The sequence below is a fragment of the Dendropsophus ebraccatus genome, chromosome 4 (genome assembly GCF_027789765.1).
Source record: "Dendropsophus ebraccatus isolate aDenEbr1 chromosome 4, aDenEbr1.pat, whole genome shotgun sequence".
Taxonomy (NCBI): Eukaryota; Metazoa; Chordata; class Amphibia; order Anura; family Hylidae; genus Dendropsophus; species Dendropsophus ebraccatus.
The window spans coordinates 23692902-23702560 of record NC_091457.1 but is presented as its reverse complement, the minus strand read 5'-3'; the positions used below and the strand labels follow the sequence as shown (position 1 = coordinate 23702560).

Here is a 9659-nt window from a genome sequence, read left to right as displayed (position 1 = left end):
CCCTTTTCTGCCGCCTGCACAGCCCGCCTTTTTGTGAATCTTAGAAGGCTAGCTCGCCCCACGCGGCTCTGGGACATGCGACGTGCGACGGCTCGTTGGTCTAGTAGTATGATTCTCGCTTCGGGTGCGAGAGGCCCCGGGTTCAAATCCCGGACGAGCCCGGACCTAGGCTCCCTCTGCCTTTCTTTGCGGTGTGAAATCATTTAAGCCGGTCTCTACCAGCGCCCTTTGCTTTCTTTTTGTTATTTATTTATTTTTGGTTCGGCGGCAGGGGTGTTTAATGCGGAGGCGTTGTTTTTAGGGTACAGTGGATTCAACTTTAGAAGCCACACTGCGAGAAAAGCAGGCAATGCCGTCTTCCTGTGAACACGGACCGTGCTGGCTGGCGGCGTGACAGCGACACGCCCAGCTCGGCTCGTTGGTCTAGGGGTATGATTCTCGCTTAGGGTGCGAGAGGTCCCGGGTTCAAATCCCGGACGAGCCCACCTTTTGACAGTACTGAGGCTCGTCCGCTTCCACTGGTTGCGTGCAGTCTTCTCTCCTCCAGGGTTTTCTGGCGCCAGTGTAGTGAGTGGGAAACACCCGACGTGTCTCTCTCTCGCGCTCGAGGGTATGCTGTTGCTTCCTGTCAACCGAATGCCTCCCTGCAGCGGGAATACCTTTCTAACGCCAAAGTGCGCTTTTTCTCCCGCCGTCATGCAGAGTTCCACCCCGAAACTCCTCTTTGCTTTGATGTTGAACGAATGCCGTCTTCGGTGGACTTTTCCGCACGGGATCCGTGAGAGAGGGCAACGCAGGGCATAGCAGGCTGCCCACGCGGCAGTACAGTTTGCCAGCCCACAATTGGCACGTCGGGAGGAGGCATCATGCGCATCTGCGGCTCGTTGGTCTAGGGGTATGATTCTCGCTTTGGGTGCGAGAGGTCCCGGGTTCAAATCCCGGACGAGCCCTGGCTTTTCCAGTTCCCCTTTTCTGCCGCCTGCACAGCCCGCCTTTTTGTGAATCTTGGAAGGCTAGCTCGCCCCACGCGGCTCTGGGACATGCGACGTGCGACGGCTCGTTGGTCTAGTAGTATGATTCTCGCTTCGGGTGCGAGAGGCCCCGGGTTCAAATCCCGGACGAGCCCGGACCTAGGCTCCCTCTGCCTTTCTTTGCGGTGTGAAATCATTTAAGCCGGTCTCTACCAGCGCCCTTTGCTTTCTTTTTGTTATTTATTTATTTTTGGTTCGGCGGCAGGGGTGTTTAATGCGGAGGCGTTGTTTTTAGGGTACAGTGGATTCAACTTTAGAAGCCACACTGCGAGAAAAGCAGGCAATGCCGTCTTCCTGTGAACACGGACCGTGCTGGCTGGCGGCGTGACAGCGACACGCCCAGCTCGGCTCGTTGGTCTAGGGGTATGATTCTCGCTTAGGGTGCGAGAGGTCCCGGGTTCAAATCCCGGACGAGCCCACCTTTTGACAGTACTGAGGCTCGTCCGCTTCCACTGGTTGCGTGCAGTCTTCTCTCCTCCAGGGTTTTCTGGCGCCAGTGTAGTGAGTGGGAAACACCCGACGTGTCTCTCTCTCGCGCTCGAGGGTATGCTGTTGCTTCCTGTCAACCGAATGCCTCCCTGCAGCGGGAATACCTTTCTAACGCCAAAGTGCGCTTTTTCTCCCGCCGTCATGCAGAGTTCCACCCCGAAACTCCTCTTTGCTTTGATGTTGAACGAATGCCGTCTTCGGTGGACTTTTCCGCACGGGATCCGTGAGAGAGGGCAACGCAGGGCATAGCAGGCTGCCCACGCGGCAGTACAGTTTGCCAGCCCACAATTGGCACGTCGGGAGGAGGCATCATGCGCATCTGCGGCTCGTTGGTCTAGGGGTATGATTCTCGCTTTGGGTGCGAGAGGTCCCGGGTTCAAATCCCGGACGAGCCCTGGCTTTTCCAGTTCCCCTTTTCTGCCGCCTGCACAGCCCGCCTTTTTGTGAATCTTGGAAGGCTAGCTCGCCCCACGCGGCTCTGGGACATGCGACGTGCGACGGCTCGTTGGTCTAGTAGTATGATTCTCGCTTCGGGTGCGAGAGGCCCCGGGTTCAAATCCCGGACGAGCCCGGACCTAGGCTCCCTCTGCCTTTCTTTGCGGTGTGAAATCATTTAAGCCGGTCTCTACCAGCGCCCTTTGCTTTCTTTTTGTTATTTATTTATTTTTGGTTCGGCGGCAGGGGTGTTTAATGCGGAGGCGTTGTTTTTAGGGTACAGTGGATTCAACTTTAGAAGCCACACTGCGAGAAAAGCAGGCAATGCCGTCTTCCTGTGAACACGGACCGTGCTGGCTGGCGGCGTGACAGCGACACGCCCAGCTCGGCTCGTTGGTCTAGGGGTATGATTCTCGCTTAGGGTGCGAGAGGTCCCGGGTTCAAATCCCGGACGAGCCCACCTTTTGACAGTACTGAGGCTCGTCCGCTTCCACTGGTTGCGTGCAGTCTTCTCTCCTCCAGGGTTTTCTGGCGCCAGTGTAGTGAGTGGGAAACACCCGACGTGTCTCTCTCTCGCGCTCGAGGGTATGCTGTTGCTTCCTGTCAACCGAATGCCTCCCTGCAGCGGGAATACCTTTCTAACGCCAAAGTGCGCTTTTTCTCCCGCCGTCATGCAGAGTTCCACCCCGAAACTCCTCTTTGCTTTGATGTTGAACGAATGCCGTCTTCGGTGGACTTTTCCGCACGGGATCCGTGAGAGAGGGCAACGCAGGGCATAGCAGGCTGCCCACGCGGCAGTACAGTTTGCCAGCCCACAATTGGCACGTCGGGAGGAGGCATCATGCGCATCTGCGGCTCGTTGGTCTAGGGGTATGATTCTCGCTTTGGGTGCGAGAGGTCCCGGGTTCAAATCCCGGACGAGCCCTGGCTTTTCCAGTTCCCCTTTTCTGCCGCCTGCACAGCCCGCCTTTTTGTGAATCTTGGAAGGCTAGCTCGCCCCACGCGGCTCTGGGACATGCGACGTGCGACGGCTCGTTGGTCTAGTAGTATGATTCTCGCTTCGGGTGCGAGAGGCCCCGGGTTCAAATCCCGGACGAGCCCGGACCTAGGCTCCCTCTGCCTTTCTTTGCGGTGTGAAATCATTTAAGCCGGTCTCTACCAGCGCCCTTTGCTTTCTTTTTGTTATTTATTTATTTTTGGTTCGGCGGCAGGGGTGTTTAATGCGGAGGCGTTGTTTTTAGGGTACAGTGGATTCAACTTTAGAAGCCACACTGCGAGAAAAGCAGGCAATGCCGTCTTCCTGTGAACACGGACCGTGCTGGCTGGCGGCGTGACAGCGACACGCCCAGCTCGGCTCGTTGGTCTAGGGGTATGATTCTCGCTTAGGGTGCGAGAGGTCCCGGGTTCAAATCCCGGACGAGCCCACCTTTTGACAGTACTGAGGCTCGTCCGCTTCCACTGGTTGCGTGCAGTCTTCTCTCCTCCAGGGTTTTCTGGCGCCAGTGTAGTGAGTGGGAAACACCCGACGTGTCTCTCTCTCGCGCTCGAGGGTATGCTGTTGCTTCCTGTCAACCGAATGCCTCCCTGCAGCGGGAATGCCTTTCTAACGCCAAAGTGCGCTTTTTCTCCCGCCGTCATGCAGAGTTCCACCCCGAAACTCCTCTTTGCTTTGATGTTGAACGAATGCCGTCTTCGGTGGACTTTTCCGCACGGGATCCGTGAGAGAGGGCAACGCAGGGCATAGCAGGCTGCCCACGCGGCAGTACAGTTTGCCAGCCCACAATTGGCACGTCGGGAGGAGGCATCATGCGCATCTGCGGCTCGTTGGTCTAGGGGTATGATTCTCGCTTTGGGTGCGAGAGGTCTCGGGTTCAAATCCCGGACGAGCCCTGGCTTTTCCAGTTCCCCTTTTCTGCCGCCTGCACAGCCCGCCTTTTTGTGAATCTTGGAAGGCTAGCTCGCCCCACGCGGCTCTGGGACATGCGACGTGCGACGGCTCGTTGGTCTAGTAGTATGATTCTGGCTTCGGGTGCGAGAGGCCCCGGGTTCAAATCCCGGACGAGCCCGGACCTAGGCTCCCTCTGCCTTTCTTTGCGGTGTGAAATCATTTAAGCCGGTCTCTACCAGCGCCCTTTGCTTTCTTTTTGTTATTTATTTATTTTTGGTTCGGCGGCAGGGGTGTTTAATGCGGAGGCGTTGTTTTTAGGGTACAGTGGATTCAACTTTAGAAGCCACACTGCGAGAAAAGCAGGCAATGCCGTCTTCCTGTGAACACGGACCGTGCTGGCTGGCGGCGTGACGGCGACACGCCCAGCTCGGCTCGTTGGTCTAGGGGTATGATTCTCGCTTAGGGTGCGAGAGGTCCCGGGTTCAAATCCCGGACGAGCCCACCTTTTGACAGTACTGAGGCTCGTCCGCTTCCACTGGTTGCGTGCAGTCTTCTCTCCTCCAGGGTTTTCTGGCGCCAGTGTAGTGAGTGGGAAACACCCGACGTGTCTCTCTCTCGCGCTCGAGGGTATGCTGTTGCTTCCTGTCAACCGAATGCCTCCCTGCAGCGGGAATACCTTTCTAACGCCAAAGTGCGCTTTTTCTCCCGCCGTCATGCAGAGTTCCACCCCGAAACTCCTCTTTGCTTTGATGTTGAACGAATGCCGTCTTCGGTGGACTTTTCCGCACGGGATCCGTGAGAGAGGGCAACGCAGGGCATAGCAGGCTGCCCACGCGGCAGTACAGTTTGCCAGCCCACAATTGGCACGTCGGGAGGAGGCATCATGCGCATCTGCGGCTCGTTGGTCTAGGGGTATGATTCTCGCTTTGGGTGCGAGAGGTCCCGGGTTCAAATCCCGGACGAGCCCTGGCTTTTCCAGTTCCCCTTTTCTGCCGCCTGCACAGCCCGCCTTTTTGTGAATCTTGGAAGGCTAGCTCGCCCCACGCGGCTCTGGGACATGCGACGTGCGACGGCTCGTTGGTCTAGTAGTATGATTCTCGCTTCGGGTGCGAGAGGCCCCGGGTTCAAATCCCGGACGAGCCCGGACCTAGGCTCCCTCTGCCTTTCTTTGCGGTGTGAAATCATTTAAGCCGGTCTCTACCAGCGCCCTTTGCTTTCTTTTTGTTATTTATTTATTTTTGGTTCGGCGGCAGGGGTGTTTAATGCGGAGGCGTTGTTTTTAGGGTACAGTGGATTCAACTTTAGAAGCCACACTGCGAGAAAAGCAGGCAATGCCGTCTTCCTGTGAACACGGACCGTGCTGGCTGGCGGCGTGACAGCGACACGCCCAGCTCGGCTCGTTGGTCTAGGGGTATGATTCTCGCTTAGGGTGCGAGAGGTCCCGGGTTCAAATCCCGGACGAGCCCACCTTTTGACAGTACTGAGGCTCGTCCGCTTCCACTGGTTGCGTGCAGTCTTCTCTCCTCCAGGGTTTTCTGGCGCCAGTGTAGTGAGTGGGAAACACCCGACGTGTCTCTCTCTCGCGCTCGAGGGTATGCTGTTGCTTCCTGTCAACCGAATGCCTCCCTGCAGCGGGAATACCTTTCTAACGCCAAAGTGCGCTTTTTCTCCCGCCGTCATGCAGAGTTCCACCCCGAAACTCCTCTTTGCTTTGATGTTGAACGAATGCCGTCTTCGGTGGACTTTTCCGCACGGGATCCGTGAGAGAGGGCAACGCAGGGCATAGCAGGCTGCCCACGCGGCAGTACAGTTTGCCAGCCCACAATTGGCACGTCGGGAGGAGGCATCATGCGCATCTGCGGCTCGTTGGTCTAGGGGTATGATTCTCGCTTTGGGTGCGAGAGGTCCCGGGTTCAAATCCCGGACGAGCCCTGGCTTTTCCAGTTCCCCTTTTCTGCCGCCTGCACAGCCCGCCTTTTTGTGAATCTTGGAAGGCTAGCTCGCCCCACGCGGCTCTGGGACATGCGACGTGCGACGGCTCGTTGGTCTAGTAGTATGATTCTCGCTTCGGGTGCGAGAGGCCCCGGGTTCAAATCCCGGACGAGCCCGGACCTAGGCTCCCTCTGCCTTTCTTTGCGGTGTGAAATCATTTAAGCCGGTCTCTACCAGCGCCCTTTGCTTTCTTTTTGTTATTTATTTATTTTTGGTTCGGCGGCAGGGGTGTTTAATGCGGAGGCGTTGTTTTTAGGGTACAGTGGATTCAACTTTAGAAGCCACACTGCGAGAAAAGCAGGCAATGCCGTCTTCCTGTGAACACGGACCGTGCTGGCTGGCGGCGTGACAGCGACACGCCCAGCTCGGCTCGTTGGTCTAGGGGTATGATTCTCGCTTAGGGTGCGAGAGGTCCCGGGTTCAAATCCCGGACGAGCCCACCTTTTGACAGTACTGAGGCTCGTCCGCTTCCACTGGTTGCGTGCAGTCTTCTCTCCTCCAGGGTTTTCTGGCGCCAGTGTAGTGAGTGGGAAACACCCGACGTGTCTCTCTCTCGCGCTCGAGGGTATGCTGTTGCTTCCTGTCAACCGAATGCCTCCCTGCAGCGGGAATACCTTTCTAACGCCAAAGTGCGCTTTTTCTCCCGCCGTCATGCAGAGTTCCACCCCGAAACTCCTCTTTGCTTTGATGTTGAACGAATGCCGTCTTCGGTGGACTTTTCCGCACGGGATCCGTGAGAGAGGGCAACGCAGGGCATAGCAGGCTGCCCACGCGGCAGTACAGTTTGCCAGCCCACAATTGGCACGTCGGGAGGAGGCATCATGCGCATCTGCGGCTCGTTGGTCTAGGGGTATGATTCTCGCTTTGGGTGCGAGAGGTCCCGGGTTCAAATCCCGGACGAGCCCTGGCTTTTCCAGTTCCCCTTTTCTGCCGCCTGCACAGCCCGCCTTTTTGTGAATCTTGGAAGGCTAGCTCGCCCCACGCGGCTCTGGGACATGCGACGTGCGACGGCTCGTTGGTCTAGTAGTATGATTCTCGCTTCGGGTGCGAGAGGCCCCGGGTTCAAATCCCGGACGAGCCCGGACCTAGGCTCCCTCTGCCTTTCTTTGCGGTGTGAAATCATTTAAGCCGGTCTCTACCAGCGCCCTTTGCTTTCTTTTTGTTATTTATTTATTTTTGGTTCGGCGGCAGGGGTGTTTAATGCGGAGGCGTTGTTTTTAGGGTACAGTGGATTCAACTTTAGAAGCCACACTGCGAGAAAAGCAGGCAATGCCGTCTTCCTGTGAACACGGACCGTGCTGGCTGGCGGCGTGACAGCGACACGCCCAGCTCGGCTCGTTGGTCTAGGGGTATGATTCTCGCTTAGGGTGCGAGAGGTCCCGGGTTCAAATCCCGGACGAGCCCACCTTTTGACAGTACTGAGGCTCGTCCGCTTCCACTGGTTGCGTGCAGTCTTCTCTCCTCCAGGGTTTTCTGGCGCCAGTGTAGTGAGTGGGAAACACCCGACGTGTCTCTCTCTCGCGCTCGAGGGTATGCTGTTGCTTCCTGTCAACCGAATGCCTCCCTGCAGCGGGAATACCTTTCTAACGCCAAACGTGCGCTTTTTCTCCCGCCGTCATGCAGAGTTCCACCCCGAAACTCCTCTTTGCTTTGATGTTGAACGAATGCCGTCTTCGGTGGACTTTTCCGCACGGGATCCGTGAGAGAGGGCAACGCAGGGCATAGCAGGCTGCCCACGCGGCAGTACAGTTTGCCAGCCCACAATTGGCACGTCGGGAGGAGGCATCATGCGCATCTGCGGCTCGTTGGTCTAGGGGTATGATTCTCGCTTTGGGTGCGAGAGGTCCCGGGTTCAAATCCCGGACGAGCCCTGGCTTTTCCAGTTCCCCTTTTCTGCCGCCTGCACAGCCCGCCTTTTTGTGAATCTTGGAAGGCTAGCTCGCCCCACGCGGCTCTAGGACATGCGACATGTGACGGCTCGTTGGTCTAGTAGTATGATTCTCGCTTCGGGTGCGAGAGGCCCCGGGTTCAAATCCCGGACGAGCCCGGACCTAGGCTCCCTCTGCCTTTCTTTGCGGTGTGAAATCATTTAAGCCGGTCTCTACCAGCGCCCTTTGCTTTCTTTTTGTTATTTATTTATTTTTGGTTCGGCGGCAGGGGTGTTTAATGCGGAGGCGTTGTTTTTAGGGTACAGTGGATTCAACTTTAGAAGCCACACTGCGAGAAAAGCACGCAATGCCGTCTTCCTGTGAACACGGACCGTGCTGGCTGGCGGCGTGACTGCGACACGCCCAGCTCGGCTCGTTGGTCTAGGGGTATGATTCTCGCTTAGGGTGCGAGAGGTCCCGGGTTCAAATCCCGGACGAGCCCACCCTTTGACAGTACTGAGGCTCGTCCGCTTCCACTGGTTGCGTGCAGTCTTCTCTCCTCCAGGGTTTTCTGGCGCCAGTGTAGTGAGTGGGAAACACCCGACGTGTCTCTCTCTCGCGCTCGAGGGTATGCTGTTGCTTCCTGTCAACCGAATGCCTCCCTGCAGCGGGAATACCTTTCTAACGCCAAAGTGCGCTTTTTCTCCCGCCGTCATGCAGAGTTCCACCCCGAAACTCCTCTTTGCTTTGATGTTGAACGAATGCCGTCTTCGGTGGACTTTTCCGCACGGGATCCGTGAGAGAGGGCAACGCAGGGCATAGCAGGCTGCCCACGCGGCAGTACAGTTTGCCAGCCCACAATTGGCACGTCGGGAGGAGGCATCATGCGCATCTGCGGCTCGTTGGTCTAGGGGTATGATTCTCGCTTTGGGTGCGAGAGGTCCCGGGTTCAAATCCCGGACGAGCCCTGGCTTTTCCAGTTCCCCTTTTCTGCCGCCTGCACAGCCCGCCTTTTTGTGAATCTTGGAAGGCTAGCTCGCCCCACGCGGCTCTGGGACATGCGACGTGCGACGGCTCGTTGGTCTAGTAGTATGATTCTCGCTTCGGGTGCGAGAGGCCCCGGGTTCAAATCCCGGACGAGCCCGGACCTAGGCTCCCTCTGCCTTTCTTTGCGGTGTGAAATCATTTAAGCCGGTCTCTACCAGCGCCCTTTGCTTTCTTTTTGTTATTTATTTATTTTTGGTTCGGCGGCAGGGGTGTTTAATGCGGAGGCGTTGTTTTTAGGGTACAGTGGATTCAACTTTAGAAGCCACACTGCGAGAAAAGCAGGCAATGCCGTCTTCCTGTGAACACGGACCGTGCTGGCTGGCGGCGTGACAGCGACACGCCCAGCTCGGCTCGTTGGTCTAGGGGTATGATTCTCGCTTAGGGTGCGAGAGGTCCCGGGTTCAAATCCCGGACGAGCCCACCTTTTGACAGTACTGAGGCTCGTCCGCTTCCACTGGTTGCGTGCAGTCTTCTCTCCTCCAGGGTTTTCTGGCGCCAGTGTAGTGAGTGGGAAACACCCGACGTGTCTCTCTCTCGCGCTCGAGGGTATGCTGTTGCTTCCTGTCAACCGAATGCCTCCCTGCAGCGGGAATACCTTTCTAACGCCAAAGTGCGCTTTTTCTCCCGCCGTCATGCAGAGTTCCACCCCGAAACTCCTCTTTGCTTTGATGTTGAACGAATGCCGTCTTCGGTGGACTTTTCCGCACGGGATCCGTGAGAGAGGGCAACGCAGGGCATAGCAGGCTGCCCACGCGGCAGTACAGTTTGCCAGCCCACAATTGGCACGTCGGGAGGAGGCATCATGCGCATCTGCGGCTCGTTGGTCTAGGGGTATGATTCTCGCTTTGGGTGCGAGAGGTCCCGGGTTCAAATCCCGGACGAGCCCTGGCTTTTCCAGTTCCCCTTTTC

The 9659-nt window shown here is 57.1% G+C and overlaps 30 non-coding genes across 30 annotated transcripts; all 30 read left to right on the top strand.

Annotated features, from left to right (window-relative positions):
* Positions 1 to 89: 89 nt before the first annotated feature.
* TRNAP-CGG (transfer RNA proline (anticodon CGG)) lies at positions 90 to 161 on the top strand. Its single transcript has one exon. It is a non-coding gene; the product is annotated as a tRNA-Pro (tRNA).
* Positions 162 to 412: 251 nt separating this feature from the next.
* On the top strand, positions 413 to 484 carry TRNAP-AGG (transfer RNA proline (anticodon AGG)). The gene has a single exon. It is a non-coding gene; the product is annotated as a tRNA-Pro (tRNA).
* Positions 485 to 878: 394 nt separating this feature from the next.
* On the top strand, positions 879 to 950 carry TRNAP-UGG (transfer RNA proline (anticodon UGG)). Its single transcript has one exon. It is a non-coding gene; the product is annotated as a tRNA-Pro (tRNA).
* A 104-nt stretch (positions 951 to 1054) lies between these two features.
* Positions 1055 to 1126, top strand: TRNAP-CGG (transfer RNA proline (anticodon CGG)). The gene has a single exon. It is a non-coding gene; the product is annotated as a tRNA-Pro (tRNA).
* A 251-nt stretch (positions 1127 to 1377) lies between these two features.
* On the top strand, positions 1378 to 1449 carry TRNAP-AGG (transfer RNA proline (anticodon AGG)). Its single transcript has one exon. It is a non-coding gene; the product is annotated as a tRNA-Pro (tRNA).
* Positions 1450 to 1843: 394 nt separating this feature from the next.
* TRNAP-UGG (transfer RNA proline (anticodon UGG)) lies at positions 1844 to 1915 on the top strand. Its single transcript has one exon. It is a non-coding gene; the product is annotated as a tRNA-Pro (tRNA).
* Positions 1916 to 2019: 104 nt separating this feature from the next.
* Positions 2020 to 2091, top strand: TRNAP-CGG (transfer RNA proline (anticodon CGG)). Its single transcript has one exon. It is a non-coding gene; the product is annotated as a tRNA-Pro (tRNA).
* A 251-nt stretch (positions 2092 to 2342) lies between these two features.
* TRNAP-AGG (transfer RNA proline (anticodon AGG)) lies at positions 2343 to 2414 on the top strand. The gene has a single exon. It is a non-coding gene; the product is annotated as a tRNA-Pro (tRNA).
* A 394-nt stretch (positions 2415 to 2808) lies between these two features.
* On the top strand, positions 2809 to 2880 carry TRNAP-UGG (transfer RNA proline (anticodon UGG)). Its single transcript has one exon. It is a non-coding gene; the product is annotated as a tRNA-Pro (tRNA).
* A 104-nt stretch (positions 2881 to 2984) lies between these two features.
* TRNAP-CGG (transfer RNA proline (anticodon CGG)) lies at positions 2985 to 3056 on the top strand. The gene has a single exon. It is a non-coding gene; the product is annotated as a tRNA-Pro (tRNA).
* Positions 3057 to 3307: 251 nt separating this feature from the next.
* Positions 3308 to 3379, top strand: TRNAP-AGG (transfer RNA proline (anticodon AGG)). The gene has a single exon. It is a non-coding gene; the product is annotated as a tRNA-Pro (tRNA).
* A 394-nt stretch (positions 3380 to 3773) lies between these two features.
* Positions 3774 to 3845, top strand: TRNAP-UGG (transfer RNA proline (anticodon UGG)). The gene has a single exon. It is a non-coding gene; the product is annotated as a tRNA-Pro (tRNA).
* Positions 3846 to 3949: 104 nt separating this feature from the next.
* TRNAP-CGG (transfer RNA proline (anticodon CGG)) lies at positions 3950 to 4021 on the top strand. The gene has a single exon. It is a non-coding gene; the product is annotated as a tRNA-Pro (tRNA).
* Positions 4022 to 4272: 251 nt separating this feature from the next.
* On the top strand, positions 4273 to 4344 carry TRNAP-AGG (transfer RNA proline (anticodon AGG)). The gene has a single exon. It is a non-coding gene; the product is annotated as a tRNA-Pro (tRNA).
* A 394-nt stretch (positions 4345 to 4738) lies between these two features.
* TRNAP-UGG (transfer RNA proline (anticodon UGG)) lies at positions 4739 to 4810 on the top strand. Its single transcript has one exon. It is a non-coding gene; the product is annotated as a tRNA-Pro (tRNA).
* Positions 4811 to 4914: 104 nt separating this feature from the next.
* On the top strand, positions 4915 to 4986 carry TRNAP-CGG (transfer RNA proline (anticodon CGG)). Its single transcript has one exon. It is a non-coding gene; the product is annotated as a tRNA-Pro (tRNA).
* A 251-nt stretch (positions 4987 to 5237) lies between these two features.
* Positions 5238 to 5309, top strand: TRNAP-AGG (transfer RNA proline (anticodon AGG)). The gene has a single exon. It is a non-coding gene; the product is annotated as a tRNA-Pro (tRNA).
* A 394-nt stretch (positions 5310 to 5703) lies between these two features.
* TRNAP-UGG (transfer RNA proline (anticodon UGG)) lies at positions 5704 to 5775 on the top strand. Its single transcript has one exon. It is a non-coding gene; the product is annotated as a tRNA-Pro (tRNA).
* Positions 5776 to 5879: 104 nt separating this feature from the next.
* TRNAP-CGG (transfer RNA proline (anticodon CGG)) lies at positions 5880 to 5951 on the top strand. The gene has a single exon. It is a non-coding gene; the product is annotated as a tRNA-Pro (tRNA).
* Positions 5952 to 6202: 251 nt separating this feature from the next.
* TRNAP-AGG (transfer RNA proline (anticodon AGG)) lies at positions 6203 to 6274 on the top strand. The gene has a single exon. It is a non-coding gene; the product is annotated as a tRNA-Pro (tRNA).
* Positions 6275 to 6668: 394 nt separating this feature from the next.
* On the top strand, positions 6669 to 6740 carry TRNAP-UGG (transfer RNA proline (anticodon UGG)). Its single transcript has one exon. It is a non-coding gene; the product is annotated as a tRNA-Pro (tRNA).
* A 104-nt stretch (positions 6741 to 6844) lies between these two features.
* Positions 6845 to 6916, top strand: TRNAP-CGG (transfer RNA proline (anticodon CGG)). The gene has a single exon. It is a non-coding gene; the product is annotated as a tRNA-Pro (tRNA).
* Positions 6917 to 7167: 251 nt separating this feature from the next.
* On the top strand, positions 7168 to 7239 carry TRNAP-AGG (transfer RNA proline (anticodon AGG)). Its single transcript has one exon. It is a non-coding gene; the product is annotated as a tRNA-Pro (tRNA).
* A 395-nt stretch (positions 7240 to 7634) lies between these two features.
* Positions 7635 to 7706, top strand: TRNAP-UGG (transfer RNA proline (anticodon UGG)). Its single transcript has one exon. It is a non-coding gene; the product is annotated as a tRNA-Pro (tRNA).
* A 104-nt stretch (positions 7707 to 7810) lies between these two features.
* On the top strand, positions 7811 to 7882 carry TRNAP-CGG (transfer RNA proline (anticodon CGG)). The gene has a single exon. It is a non-coding gene; the product is annotated as a tRNA-Pro (tRNA).
* Positions 7883 to 8133: 251 nt separating this feature from the next.
* On the top strand, positions 8134 to 8205 carry TRNAP-AGG (transfer RNA proline (anticodon AGG)). Its single transcript has one exon. It is a non-coding gene; the product is annotated as a tRNA-Pro (tRNA).
* Positions 8206 to 8599: 394 nt separating this feature from the next.
* Positions 8600 to 8671, top strand: TRNAP-UGG (transfer RNA proline (anticodon UGG)). Its single transcript has one exon. It is a non-coding gene; the product is annotated as a tRNA-Pro (tRNA).
* A 104-nt stretch (positions 8672 to 8775) lies between these two features.
* Positions 8776 to 8847, top strand: TRNAP-CGG (transfer RNA proline (anticodon CGG)). Its single transcript has one exon. It is a non-coding gene; the product is annotated as a tRNA-Pro (tRNA).
* Positions 8848 to 9098: 251 nt separating this feature from the next.
* On the top strand, positions 9099 to 9170 carry TRNAP-AGG (transfer RNA proline (anticodon AGG)). The gene has a single exon. It is a non-coding gene; the product is annotated as a tRNA-Pro (tRNA).
* Positions 9171 to 9564: 394 nt separating this feature from the next.
* TRNAP-UGG (transfer RNA proline (anticodon UGG)) lies at positions 9565 to 9636 on the top strand. Its single transcript has one exon. It is a non-coding gene; the product is annotated as a tRNA-Pro (tRNA).
* Positions 9637 to 9659: the final 23 nt, after the last annotated feature.